Below are 13,733 nucleotides of genomic sequence, written 5' to 3'. Positions count from 1 at the left end.
CCCTAGTAGCCTTTCACTTCTAGGGCCCCAACTCACGATCCACTCACCCGATTAAAAAAAAACTTTTTTTTCCTGGATCGGTATCGACGCTTAATTTACATTTCCATCGTTTATTTTGCCCATCTTCGAACTTAGCCTCACAATTTCGACTACCTTTCAGGGTAAAAACAATTTTTGAAATCGGATTTGATTTACTCAAGATATCGACGTGACAGACAGACAGACGGACAGACAATTTTTTTTGCGGATTCGCCATCTATGAACATATGTAAACACTTTGTCCTTACCGTCTGCCTCGAATTCCATCAATTACACACGGCATCGTAATCCTATGAGCCCCTTTGTACTTCGTGCGGGCTGAAAACATCAGATTAGTTGTACAAACTGTGATTCACACAATAAAACGAGCCATCAGAACGGTCAGAGCGTTTGCTGCGATTGAGCCCCGTACAAACCCGATAAAGAGAAAACATCTCCGCCAAAACAATGGTATACTTTAGTCGATGATTGGCTGTCAAAGAGTAAACAACTCTGCCAAACCAATGACATTCTTTAGTCGGTGATTGGCTGTCAAATAGTAAACATCTCTGGCAAAACAATGGTATACTTCAGTCGATGATTGGCTGTCAAAGAGCAAACATCTCTGCCAAAACAATGGTATACTTCAGTCGATGATTGCCTGTCAAAGAGTAAACATCTCTGCCAAAACAATGGTATACTTCAGTCGATGATTGGCTGTCAAATAGTAAACATCTCTGCCAAAACAATGGTATACTTTAGTCGATGATTGGCTGTCAAAGAGTAAACAACTCTGCCAAACCAATGACATTCTTTAGTCGGTGATTGGCTGTCAAATAGTAAACATCTCTGGCAAAACAATGGTATACTTCAGTCGATGATTGGCTGTCAAAGAGTAAACATCTCTGCCAAAACAATGGTATACTTCAGTCGATGATTGGCTGTCAAAGAGTAAACATCTCTGCCAAAACAATGGTATACTTTAGTCGATGATTGGCTGTCAAAGAGTAAACAACTCTGCCAAACCAATGACATTCTTTAGTCGGTGATTGGCTGTCAAATAGTAAACATCTCTGGCAAAACAATGGTATACTTCAGTCGATGATTGGCTGTCAAAGAGTAAACATCTCTGCCAAAACAATGGTATACTTTAGTCGATGATTGGCTGTCAAAGAGTAAACAACTCTGCCAAACCAATGACATTCTTTAGTGGGTGATTGGCTGTCAAATAGTAAACATTTCTGGCAAAACAATGGTATACTTCAGTCGATGATTGGCTGTCAAAGAGTAAACATCTCTGCCAAAACAATGGTATACTTCAGTCGATGATTGGCTGTCAAAGAGTAAACGACTCTGCCAAAACAATGGTATACTTCAGTCGATGATTGGCTGTCAAAAAGTAAACCAATCAAAGCAAAGTACTGCTGCTTTTGTTATCCGGAGAGGCACTCATGTATAATAAGGACACAGAAGAGAATTGTTGAACTGTGTGGTATGTTTGGTTTGTTTACTTCAGTCGATGATTGGCTGTCAAAGAGTAAACATCTCTGCAAAACCAATGACATTCTTTAGTCGGTGATTGACTGTCAAAGATTTAACATCTCTGCCAAAACAATGGTATACTTCAGTCGATGATTGGCTGTCAAAGAGTAAACAACTCTGCCAAACCAATGACATTCTTTAGTCGGTGATTGGCTGTCAAAGTGAAAACAACCCTGCCAAACCAATGACATACTTCAGTCGATGATTGGCTGTCAAAGAGTAAACAACCCTGCCAAACCAATGGTATACTTCAGTCGATGATTGGCTGTCAAAGAATAAACATATCTGCCAAAACAATGGTATACTTCAGTCGATGATTGACTGTCAAAGATTTAACATCTCGGCCAAAACAATGGTATTCTTCAGTCGATGATTGGCTGTGAAAGAGTAAACAACTCTGGCAAAACAATGGTATACTTCAGTCGATGATTGGCTGTCAAAGAGTAAACATCTCTGCAAAACCAATGACATTCTTTAGTCGGTGATTGACTGTCAAAGATTTAACATCTCTGCCAAAACAATGGTATACTTCAGTTGATGATTGGCTGTCAAAGAGTAAACAACTCTGCCAAACCAATGACATTCTTTAGTCGGTGATTGGCTGTCAAAGTGAAAACAACCCTGCCAAACCAATGACATACTCCAGTCGATGATTGGCTGTCAAAGAATAAACATATCTGCCAAAACAATGGTATACTTCAGTCGATGATTGGCTGTCAAATAGTAAACATCTCGGCCAAAACAATGGTATTCTTCAGTCTATGATTGGCTGTGAAAGAGTAAACAACTCTGGCAAAACAATGGTATACTTCAGTCGATGATTGGCTGTCAAAGAATAAACATATCTGCCAAAACAATGGTATACGTCAGTCGATGATTGGCTGTCAAAGAATAAACATATCTGCCAAAACAATGGTATACTTCAGTCGATGATTGGCTGTCAAAGAGTAAACATCTCTGCAAAACCAATGACATTCTTTAGTCGGTGATTGACTGTCAAAGATTTAACATCTCTGCCAAAACAATGGTATACTTCAGTCGATGATTGGCTGTCAAAGAGTAAACAACTCTGCCAAACCAATGACATTCTTTAGTCGGTGATTGGCTGTCAAAGTGAAAACAACCCTGCCAAACCAATGACATACTTCAGTCGATGATTGGCTGTCAAAGAGTAAACAACCCTGCCAAACCAATGGTATACTTCAGTCGATGATTGGCTGTCAAAGAATAAACATATCTGCCAAAACAATTGTATACTTCAGTCGATGATTGGCTGTCAAAGAATAAACATATCTGGCAAAACAATGGTATACTTCAGTCGATGATTGGCTGTCAAAGAGTAAACATATCTGCAAAACCAATGACATTCTTTAGTCGGTGATTGACTGTCAAAGATTTAACATCTCTGCCAAAACAATGGTATACTTCAGTCGATGATTGGCTGTCAAAGAGTAAACAACTCTGCCAAACCAATGACATTCTTTAGTCGGTGATTGGCTGTCAAAGTCAAAACAACCCTGCCAAACCAATGACATACTTCAGTCGATGATTGGCTGTCAAAGAGTAAACAACCCTGCCAAACCAATGGTATACTTCAGTCGATGATTGGCTGTCAAAGAATAAACATATCTGCCAAAACAATGGTATACTTCAGTCGATGATTGACTGTCAAAGATTTAACATCTCGGCCAAAACAATGATATTCTTCATTCGATGATTGGCTGTGAAAGAGTAAACAACTCTGGCAAAACAATGGTATACTTCAGTCGGTGATTGGCTGTCAAAGTCAAAACAACCCTGCCAAACCAATGACATTCTTTAGTCGGTGATTGGCTGTCAAAGTGAAAACAACCCTGCCAAACCAATGACATACTTCAGTCGATGATTGGCTGTCAAAGAGTAAACAACCCTGCCAAACCAATGGTATACTTCAGTCGATGATTGGCTGTCAAAGAGTAAACAACCCTGCCAAACCAATGGTATACTTTAGTTGGTGATTGGCTGTCAAAGAGTAAACAACTCTGCCAAACCAATGACATTCTTTAGTCGGTGATTGACTGTCAAAGATTTAACATCTCTGGCAAAACAATGGTATACTTCAGTCGATGATTGGCTGTCAAAGAGTAAACAACTCTGCCAAACCAATGACATTCTTTAGTCGGTGATTGGCTGCCAAAGTGAAAACAACCCTGCCAAACCAGTGACATACTTCAGTCGATGATTGGCTGTCAAAGAGTAAACATCTCTGCCAAAACAATGGTATACTTTAGTCGGTGATTGGCTGTCAAAGAGTAAACAACTCTGCCAAAACAATGACATACTTTAGTCGGTGATTGACTATCAAAGTGAAAACATCTCTGCCAAAACAATGACATACTTCAGTCGATGATTGGCTGTCTAATAGTAAACATCTCGGCCAAAACAATGGTATACTTTAGTTGGTGATTGGCTGTCAAAGAGTAAACAACTCTGCCAAAACAATGACATACTTTAGTCGGTGATTGGCTGTCAAAGTGAAAACATCTCTGCCAAAACAATGACATACTTCAGTCGATGATTGGCTGTCTAATAGTAAACATCTCGGCCAAAACAATGTTATACTTTAGTTGGTGATTGGCTGTCAAAGAGTAAACAACTCTGCCAAAACAATGACATACTTTAGTCGGTGATTGGCTGTCAAAGTGAAAACATCTCTGCCAAACCAATGACATACTTCAGTCGATGATTGGCTGTCAAAGAGTAAACATCTCTGCCAAAACAATGGTATACTTTAGTTGGTGATTGGCCTTCAAAGAGTAAACAACTCTGCCAAACCAATGACATTCTTTAGTCGGTGATTGGCTGCCAAAGTGAAAACAACCCTGCCAAACCAATGACATACTTCAGTCGATGATTGGCTGTCAAAGAATAAACATCTCTGCCAAAACAATGGTATACTTTAGTCGGTGATTGGCTGTCAAAAAGTAAACCAATCAAAGCAAAGTACTGCTGTTTTTGTTATCCGGAGAGGCACTCATGTTTAATAAGGACACAGAAGAGAATTGTTGAACTGTGTGGTATGTTTGGTTGTGCTGATATCGCTTGCTATGCTAGTTGATATTTGTTGTGTGCGTTCTTATATTGCGCTCTAGGTTTTAATGTAGGTCGCTTGAATGACAGCAATATCCACTAATGCGGCTAAATAGCACGCTTCACATGCTATTTAACGGTCCCAAGCCCGTGAAAACGCAGAGGGTTAGAATAGGGTATTAAAAGGGTGTAGTATATAGTGACATTTGGTCACCCTAATAAATACATGTAAACGTGATGTATCGAATACGATTGGAGTTAGTAATAAACTAATCGTTGAATGATACGCATCGAATTTTACATATCTGCATACAGATACATTGCAATTAGTTAGTTATGAATAATTTAGCGATGGATATTGTCACCCTTCGATGTGTAACAGCTAATTTTGCAAAGAAAATCGATTCTAATGTGAACTTTCCACTGGTAAGATAGGTGTCCTTACTTGATTGTCATTTGCATAGCACAAACATGTGTAGCGAATGTGTCTTGTTTTACCACTCATTGCCGCCGGTATACCTTGTAGTATATAGTTCGCATTAGTTTTGAATTTCTTTCGGGTTGGCGATCATTTGACAGGTGATCAATTAACCTAACTCCTTGTGAGGCAATGAGAAACCGTTTATACGATCATTGTGGATCTGTTATAACCAAACTCTCTTTGATATTGCCACATTCTGTTGGGGATGGATGCGACGCCACGTTAGGGAAATTGTCACCCTTCGATGTGTAACAGCTAATTTTGCAAAGAAATTCGATTCTAATGTGAACTTTCCACTGGTAAGATAGGTGTCCTTACTTGATATTCATTTGCATAGCAGAAACATGTGTAGCGAATGTGTCTTGTTTTACCACTCATTGCCGCCGGTATACCTTGTAGTATATAGTTCGCATTAGTTTTGAATTTCTTTCTGGTTAGCGATCATTTGACAGGTGATCAATTAACCTAACTCCTTGTGAGGCAATGAGAAACCGTTTATACGATCATTGTGGATCTGTTATAAGCAAACTCTCTTTGATATTGCCACATTCTGTTGGGGATGGATGCGACGCCACGTTAGGGAAATTGTCACCCTTCGATGTCTAACAGCTAATTTTGCAAAGAAATTCGATTCTAATGTGAACTTTCCACTGGTAAGATAGGTGTCCTTACTTGATAGTCATTTGCATAGCACAAACATGTGTAGCGAATGTGTCTTGTTTTACCACTCATTGCCGCCGGTATACCTTGTAGTATATAGTTCGCATTAGTTTTGAATTTCTTTCTGGTTAGCGATCATTTGACAGGTGATCAATTAACCTAACTCCTTGTGAGGCAATGAGAAACCGTTTATACGATCATTGTGGATCTGTTATAAGCAAACTCTCTTTGATATTGCCACATTCTGTTGGGGATGGATGCGACGCCACGTTAGGGAAATTGTCACCCTTCGATGTCTAACAGCTAATTTTGCAAAGAAATTCGATTCTAATGTGAACTTTCCACTGGTAAGATAGGTGTCCTTACTTGATATTCATTTGCATAGCACAAACATGTGTAGCGAATGTGTCTTGTTTTACCACTCATTGCCGCCGGTATACCTTGTAGTATATAGTTCGCATTAGTTTTGAATTTCTTTCTGGTTAGCGATCATTTGACAGGTGATCAATTAACCTAACTCCTTGTGAGGCAATGAGAAACCGTTTATACGATCATTGTGGATCTGTTATAAGCAAACTCTCTTTGATATTGCCACATTCTGTTGGGGATGGATGCGACGCCACGTTAGGGAAATTGTCACCCTTCGATGTCTAACAGCTAATTTTGCAAAGAAATTCGATTCTAATGTGAACTTTCCACTGGTAAGATAGGTGTCCTTACTTGATAGTCATTTGCATAGCACAAACATGTGTAGCGAATGTGTCTTGTTTTACCACTCATTGCCGCCGGTATACCTTGTAGTATATAGTTCGCATTAGTTTTGAATTTCTTTCTGGTTGGCGATCATTTGACAGGTGATCAATTAACCTAACTCCTTGTGAGGCAATGAGAAACCGTTTATACGATCATTGTGGATCTGTTATAAGCAAACTCTCTTTGATATTGCCACATTCTGTTGGGGATGGATGCGACGCCACGTTAGGGAAATTGTCACCCTTCGATGTCTAACAGCTAATTTTGCAAAGAAATTCGATTCTAATGTGAACTTTCCACTGGTAAGATAGGTGTCCTTACTTGATATTCATTTGCATAGCACAAACATGTGTAGCGAATGTGTCTTGTTTTACCACTCATTGCCGCCGGTATACCTTGTAGTATATAGTTCGCATTAGTTTTGAATTTCTTTCGGGTTGGCGATCATTTGACAGGCGATCAATTAACCTAACTCCTTGTGAGGCAATGAGAAACCGTTTATACGATCATTGTGGATCTGTTATAAGCAAACTCTCTTTGATATTGCCACATTCTGTTGGGGATGGATGCGACGCCACGTTAGGGAAATTGTCACCCTTCGATGTCTAACAGCTAATTTTGCAAAGAAATTCGATTCTAATGTGAACTTTCCACTGGTAAGATAGGTGTCCTTACTTGATAGTCATTTGCATAGCACAAACATGTGTAGCGAATGTGTCTTGTTTTACCACTCATTGCCGCCGGTATACCTTGTAGTATATAGTTCGCATTAGTTTTGAATTTCTTTCTGGTTAGCGATCATTTGACAGGTGATCAATTAACCTAACTCCTTGTGAGGCAATGAGAAACCGTTTATACGATCATTGTGGATCTGTTATAAGCAAACTCTCTTTGATATTGCCACATTCTGTTGGGGATGGATGCGACGCCACGTTAGGGAAATTGTCACCCTTCGATGTCTAACAGCTAATTTTGCAAAGAAATTCGATTCTAATGTGAACTTTCCACTGGTAAGATAGGTGTCCTTACTTGATATTCATTTGCATAGCACAAACATGTGTAGCGAATGTGTCTTGTTTTACCACTCATTGCCGCCGGTATACCTTGTAGTATATAGTTCGCATTAGTTTTGAATTTCTTTCTGGTTAGCGATCATTTGACAGGTGATCAATTAACCTAACTCCTTGTGAGGCAATGAGAAACCGTTTATACGATCATTGTGGATCTGTTATAAGCAAACTCTCTTTGATATTGCCACATTCTGTTGGGGATGGATGCGACGCCACGTTAGGGAAATTGTCACCCTTCGATGTCTAACAGCTAATTTTGCAAAGAAATTCGATTCTAATGTGAACTTTCCACTGGTAAGATAGGTGTCCTTACTTGATAGTCATTTGCATAGCACAAACATGTGTAGCGAATGTGTCTTGTTTTACCACTCATTGCCGCCGGTATACCTTGTAGTATATAGTTCGCATTAGTTTTGAATTTCTTTCTGGTTGGCGATCATTTGACAGGTGATCAATTAACCTAACTCCTTGTGAGGCAATGAGAAACCGTTTATACGATCATTGTGGATCTGTTATAAGCAAACTCTCTTTGATATTGCCACATTCTGTTGGGGATGGATGCGACGCCACGTTAGGGAAATTGTCACCCTTCGATGTCTAACAGCTAATTTTGCAAAGAAATTCGATTCTAATGTGAACTTTCCACTGGTAAGATAGGTGTCCTTACTTGATAGTCATTTGCATAGCACAAACATGTGTAGCGAATGTGTCTTGTTTTACCACTCATTGCCGCCGGTATACCTTGTAGTATATAGTTCGCATTAGTTTTGAATTTCTTTCTGGTTAGCGATCATTTGACAGGTGATCAATTAACCTAACTCCTTGTGAGGCAATGAGAAACCGTTTATACGATCATTGTGGATCTGTTATAAGCAAACTCTCTTTGATATTGCCACATTCTGTTGGGGATGGATGCGACGCCACGTTAGGGAAATTGTCACCCTTCGATGTCTAACAGCTAATTTTGCAAAGAAATTCGATTCTAATGTGAACTTTCCACTGGTAAGATAGGTGTCCTTACTTGATAGTCATTTGCATAGCACAAACATGTGTAGCGAATGTGTCTTGTTTTACCACTCATTGCCGCCGGTATACCTTGTAGTATATAGTTCGCATTAGTTTTGAATTTCTTTCTGGTTAGCGATCATTTGACAGGTGATCAATTAACCTAACTCCTTGTGAGGCAATGAGAAACCGTTTATACGATCATTGTGGATCTGTTATAAGCAAACTCTCTTTGATATTGCCACATTCTGTTGGGGATGGATGCGACGCCACGTTAGGGAAATTGTCACCCTTCGATGTCTAACAGCTAATTTTGCAAAGAAATTCGATTCTAATGTGAACTTTCCACTGGTAAGATAGGTGTCCTTACTTGATAGTCATTTGCATAGCACAAACATGTGTAGCGAATGTGTCTTGTTTTACCACTCATTGCCGCCGGTATACCTTGTAGTATATAGTTCGCATTAGTTTTGAATTTCTTTCTGGTTAGCGATCATTTGACAGGTGATCAATTAACCTAACTCCTTGTGAGGCAATGAGAAACCGTTTATACGATCATTGTGGATCTGTTATAAGCAAACTCTCTTTGATATTGCCACATTCTGTTGGGGATGGATGCGACGCCACGTTAGGGAAATTGTCACCCTTCGATGTCTAACAGCTAATTTTGCAAAGAAATTCGATTCTAATGTGAACTTTCCACTGGTAAGATAGGTGTCCTTACTTGATATTCATTTGCATAGCACAAACATGTGTAGCGAATGTGTCTTGTTTTACCACTCATTGCCGCCGGTATACCTTGTAGTATATAGTTCGCATTAGTTTTGAATTTCTTTCTGGTTAGCGATCATTTGACAGGTGATCAATTAACCTAACTCCTTGTGAGGCAATGAGAAACCGTTTATACGATCATTGTGGATCTGTTATAAGCAAACTCTCTTTGATATTGCCACATTCTGTTGGGGATGGATGCGACGCCACGTTAGGGAAATTGTCACCCTTCGATGTCTAACAGCTAATTTTGCAAAGAAATTCGATTCTAATGTGAACTTTCCACTGGTAAGATAGGTGTCCTTACTTGATAGTCATTTGCATAGCACAAACATGTGTAGCGAATGTGTCTTGTTTTACCACTCATTGCCGCCGGTATACCTTGTAGTATATAGTTCGCATTAGTTTTGAATTTCTTTCTGGTTGGCGATCATTTGACAGGTGATCAATTAACCTAACTCCTTGTGAGGCAATGAGAAACCGTTTATACGATCATTGTGGATCTGTTATAAGCAAACTCTCTTTGATATTGCCACATTCTGTTGGGGATGGATGCGACGCCACGTTAGGGAAATTGTCACCCTTCGATGTCTAACAGCTAATTTTGCAAAGAAATTCGATTCTAATGTGAACTTTCCACTGGTAAGATAGGTGTCCTTACTTGATATTCATTTGCATAGCACAAACATGTGTAGCGAATGTGTCTTGTTTTACCACTCATTGCCGCCGGTATACCTTGTAGTATATAGTTCGCATTAGTTTTGAATTTCTTTCTGGTTAGCGATCATTTGACAGGTGATCAATTAACCTAACTCCTTGTGAGGCAATGAGAAACCGTTTATACGATCATTGTGGATCTGTTATAAGCAAACTCTCTTTGATATTGCCACATTCTGTTGGGGATGGATGCGACGCCACGTTAGGGAAATTGTCACCCTTCGATGTCTAACAGCTAATTTTGCAAAGAAATTCGATTCTAATGTGAACTTTCCACTGGTAAGATAGGTGTCCTTACTTGATAGTCATTTGCATAGCACAAACATGTGTAGCGAATGTGTCTTGTTTTACCACTCATTGCCGCCGGTATACCTTGTAGTATATAGTTCGCATTAGTTTTGAATTTCTTTCTGGTTGGCGATCATTTGACAGGTGATCAATTAACCTAACTCCTTGTGAGGCAATGAGAAACCGTTTATACGATCATTGTGGATCTGTTATAAGCAAACTCTCTTTGATATTGCCACATTCTGTTGGGGATGGATGCGACGCCACGTTAGGGAAATTGTCACCCTTCGATGTCTAACAGCTAATTTTGCAAAGAAATTCGATTCTAATGTGAACTTTCCACTGGTAAGATAGGTGTCCTTACTTGATATTCATTTGCATAGCACAAACATGTGTAGCGAATGTGTCTTGTTTTACCACTCATTGCCGCCGGTATACCTTGTAGTATATAGTTCGCATTAGTTTTGAATTTCTTTCGGGTTGGCGATCATTTGACAGGCGATCAATTAACCTAACTCCTTGTGAGGCAATGAGAAACCGTTTATACGATCATTGTGGATCTGTTATAAGCAAACTCTCTTTGATATTGCCACATTCTGTTGGGGATGGATGCGACGCCACGTTAGGGAAATTGTCACCCTTCGATGTCTAACAGCTAATTTTGCAAAGAAATTCGATTCTAATGTGAACTTTCCACTGGTAAGATAGGTGTCCTTACTTGATAGTCATTTGCATAGCACAAACATGTGTAGCGAATGTGTCTTGTTTTACCACTCATTGCCGCCGGTATACCTTGTAGTATATAGTTCGCATTAGTTTTGAATTTCTTTCTGGTTAGCGATCATTTGACAGGTGATCAATTAACCTAACTCCTTGTGAGGCAATGAGAAACCGTTTATACGATCATTGTGGATCTGTTATAAGCAAACTCTCTTTGATATTGCCACATTCTGTTGGGGATGGATGCGACGCCACGTTAGGGAAATTGTCACCCTTCGATGTCTAACAGCTAATTTTGCAAAGAAATTCGATTCTAATGTGAACTTTCCACTGGTAAGATAGGTGTCCTTACTTGATATTCATTTGCATAGCACAAACATGTGTAGCGAATGTGTCTTGTTTTACCACTCATTGCCGCCGGTATACCTTGTAGTATATAGTTCGCATTAGTTTTGAATTTCTTTCGGGTTGGCGATCATTTGACAGGCGATCAATTAACCTAACTCCTTGTGAGGCAATGAGAAACCGTTTATACGATCATTGTGGATCTGTTATAAGCAAACTCTCTTTGATATTGCCACATTCTGTTGGGGATGGATGCGACGCCACGTTAGGGAAATTGTCACCCTTCGATGTCTAACAGCTAATTTTGCAAAGAAATTCGATTCTAATGTGAACTTTCCACTGGTAAGATAGGTGTCCTTACTTGATAGTCATTTGCATAGCACAAACATGTGTAGCGAATGTGTCTTGTTTTACCACTCATTGCCGCCGGTATACCTTGTAGTATATAGTTCGCATTAGTTTTGAATTTCTTTCTGGTTAGCGATCATTTGACAGGTGATCAATTAACCTAACTCCTTGTGAGGCAATGAGAAACCGTTTATACGATCATTGTGGATCTGTTATAAGCAAACTCTCTTTGATATTGCCACATTCTGTTGGGGATGGATGCGACGCCACGTTAGGGAAATTGTCACCCTTCGATGTCTAACAGCTAATTTTGCAAAGAAATTCGATTCTAATGTGAACTTTCCACTGGTAAGATAGGTGTCCTTACTTGATATTCATTTGCATAGCACAAACATGTGTAGCGAATGTGTCTTGTTTTACCACTCATTGCCGCCGGTATACCTTGTAGTATATAGTTCGCATTAGTTTTGAATTTCTTTCGGGTTGGCGATCATTTGACAGGCGATCAATTAACCTAACTCCTTGTGAGGCAATGAGAAACCGTTTATACGATCATTGTGGATCTGTTATAAGCAAACTCTCTTTGATATTGCCACATTCTGTTGGGGATGGATGCGACGCCACGTTAGGGAAATTGTCACCCTTCGATGTCTAACAGCTAATTTTGCAAAGAAATTCGATTCTAATGTGAACTTTCCACTGGTAAGATAGGTGTCCTTACTTGATAGTCATTTGCATAGCACAAACATGTGTAGCGAATGTGTCTTGTTTTACCACTCATTGCCGCCGGTATACCTTGTAGTATATAGTTCGCATTAGTTTTGAATTTCTTTCTGGTTGGCGATCATTTGACAGGTGATCAATTAACCTAACTCCTTGTGAGGCAATGAGAAACCGTTTATACGATCATTGTGGATCTGTTATAAGCAAACTCTCTTTAATATTGCCACATTCTGTTGGGGATGGATGCGACGCCACGTTAGGGAAATTGTCACCCTTCGATGTGTAACAGCTAATTTTGCAAAGAAATTCGATTCTAATGTGAACTTTCCACTGGTAAGATAGGTGTCCTTACTTGATAGTCATTTGCATAGCACAAACATGTGTAGCGAATGTGTCTTGTTTTACCACTCATTGCCGCCGGTATACCTTGTAGTATATAGTTCGCATTAGTTTTGAATTTCTTTCTGGTTGGCGATCATTTGACAGGTGATCAATTAACCTAACTCCTTGTGAGGCAATGAGAAACCGTTTATACGATCATTGTGGATCTGTTATAAGCAAACTCTCTTTGATATTGCCACATTCTGTTGGGGATGGATGCGACGCCACGTTAGGGAAATTGTCACCCTTCGATGTCTAACAGCTAATTTTGCAAAGAAATTCGATTCTAATGTGAACTTTCCACTGGTAAGATAGGTGTCCTTACTTGATAGTCATTTGCATAGCACAAACATGTGTAGCGAATGTGTCTTGTTTTACCACTCATTGCCGCCGGTATACCTTGTAGTATATAGTTCGCATTAGTTTTGAATTTCTTTCGGGTTGGCGATCATTTGACAGGCGATCAATTAACCTAACTCCTTGTGAGGCAATGAGAAACCGTTTATACGATCATTGTGGATCTGTTATAACCAAACTCTCTTTAATATTGCCACATTCTGTTGGGGATGGATGCGACGCCACGTTAGGGAAATTGTCACCCTTCGATGTGTAACAGCTAATTTTGCAAAGAAATTCGATTCTAATGTGAACTTTCCACTGGTAAGATAGGTGTCCTTACTTGATAGTCATTTGCATAGCACAAACATGTGTAGCGAATGTGTCTTGTTTTACCACTCATTGCCGCCGGTATACCTTGTAGTATATAGTTCGCATTAGTTTTGAATTTCTTTCGGGTTGGCGATCATTTGACAGGCGATCAATTAACCTAACTCCTTGTGAGG

This window comes from Bradysia coprophila, unplaced genomic scaffold (genome assembly GCF_014529535.1).
Source record: "Bradysia coprophila strain Holo2 unplaced genomic scaffold, BU_Bcop_v1 contig_520, whole genome shotgun sequence".
In the NCBI taxonomy this organism is placed as follows: domain Eukaryota; kingdom Metazoa; phylum Arthropoda; class Insecta; order Diptera; family Sciaridae; genus Bradysia; species Bradysia coprophila.
Note: the sequence above shows the minus strand (reverse complement) of the source record.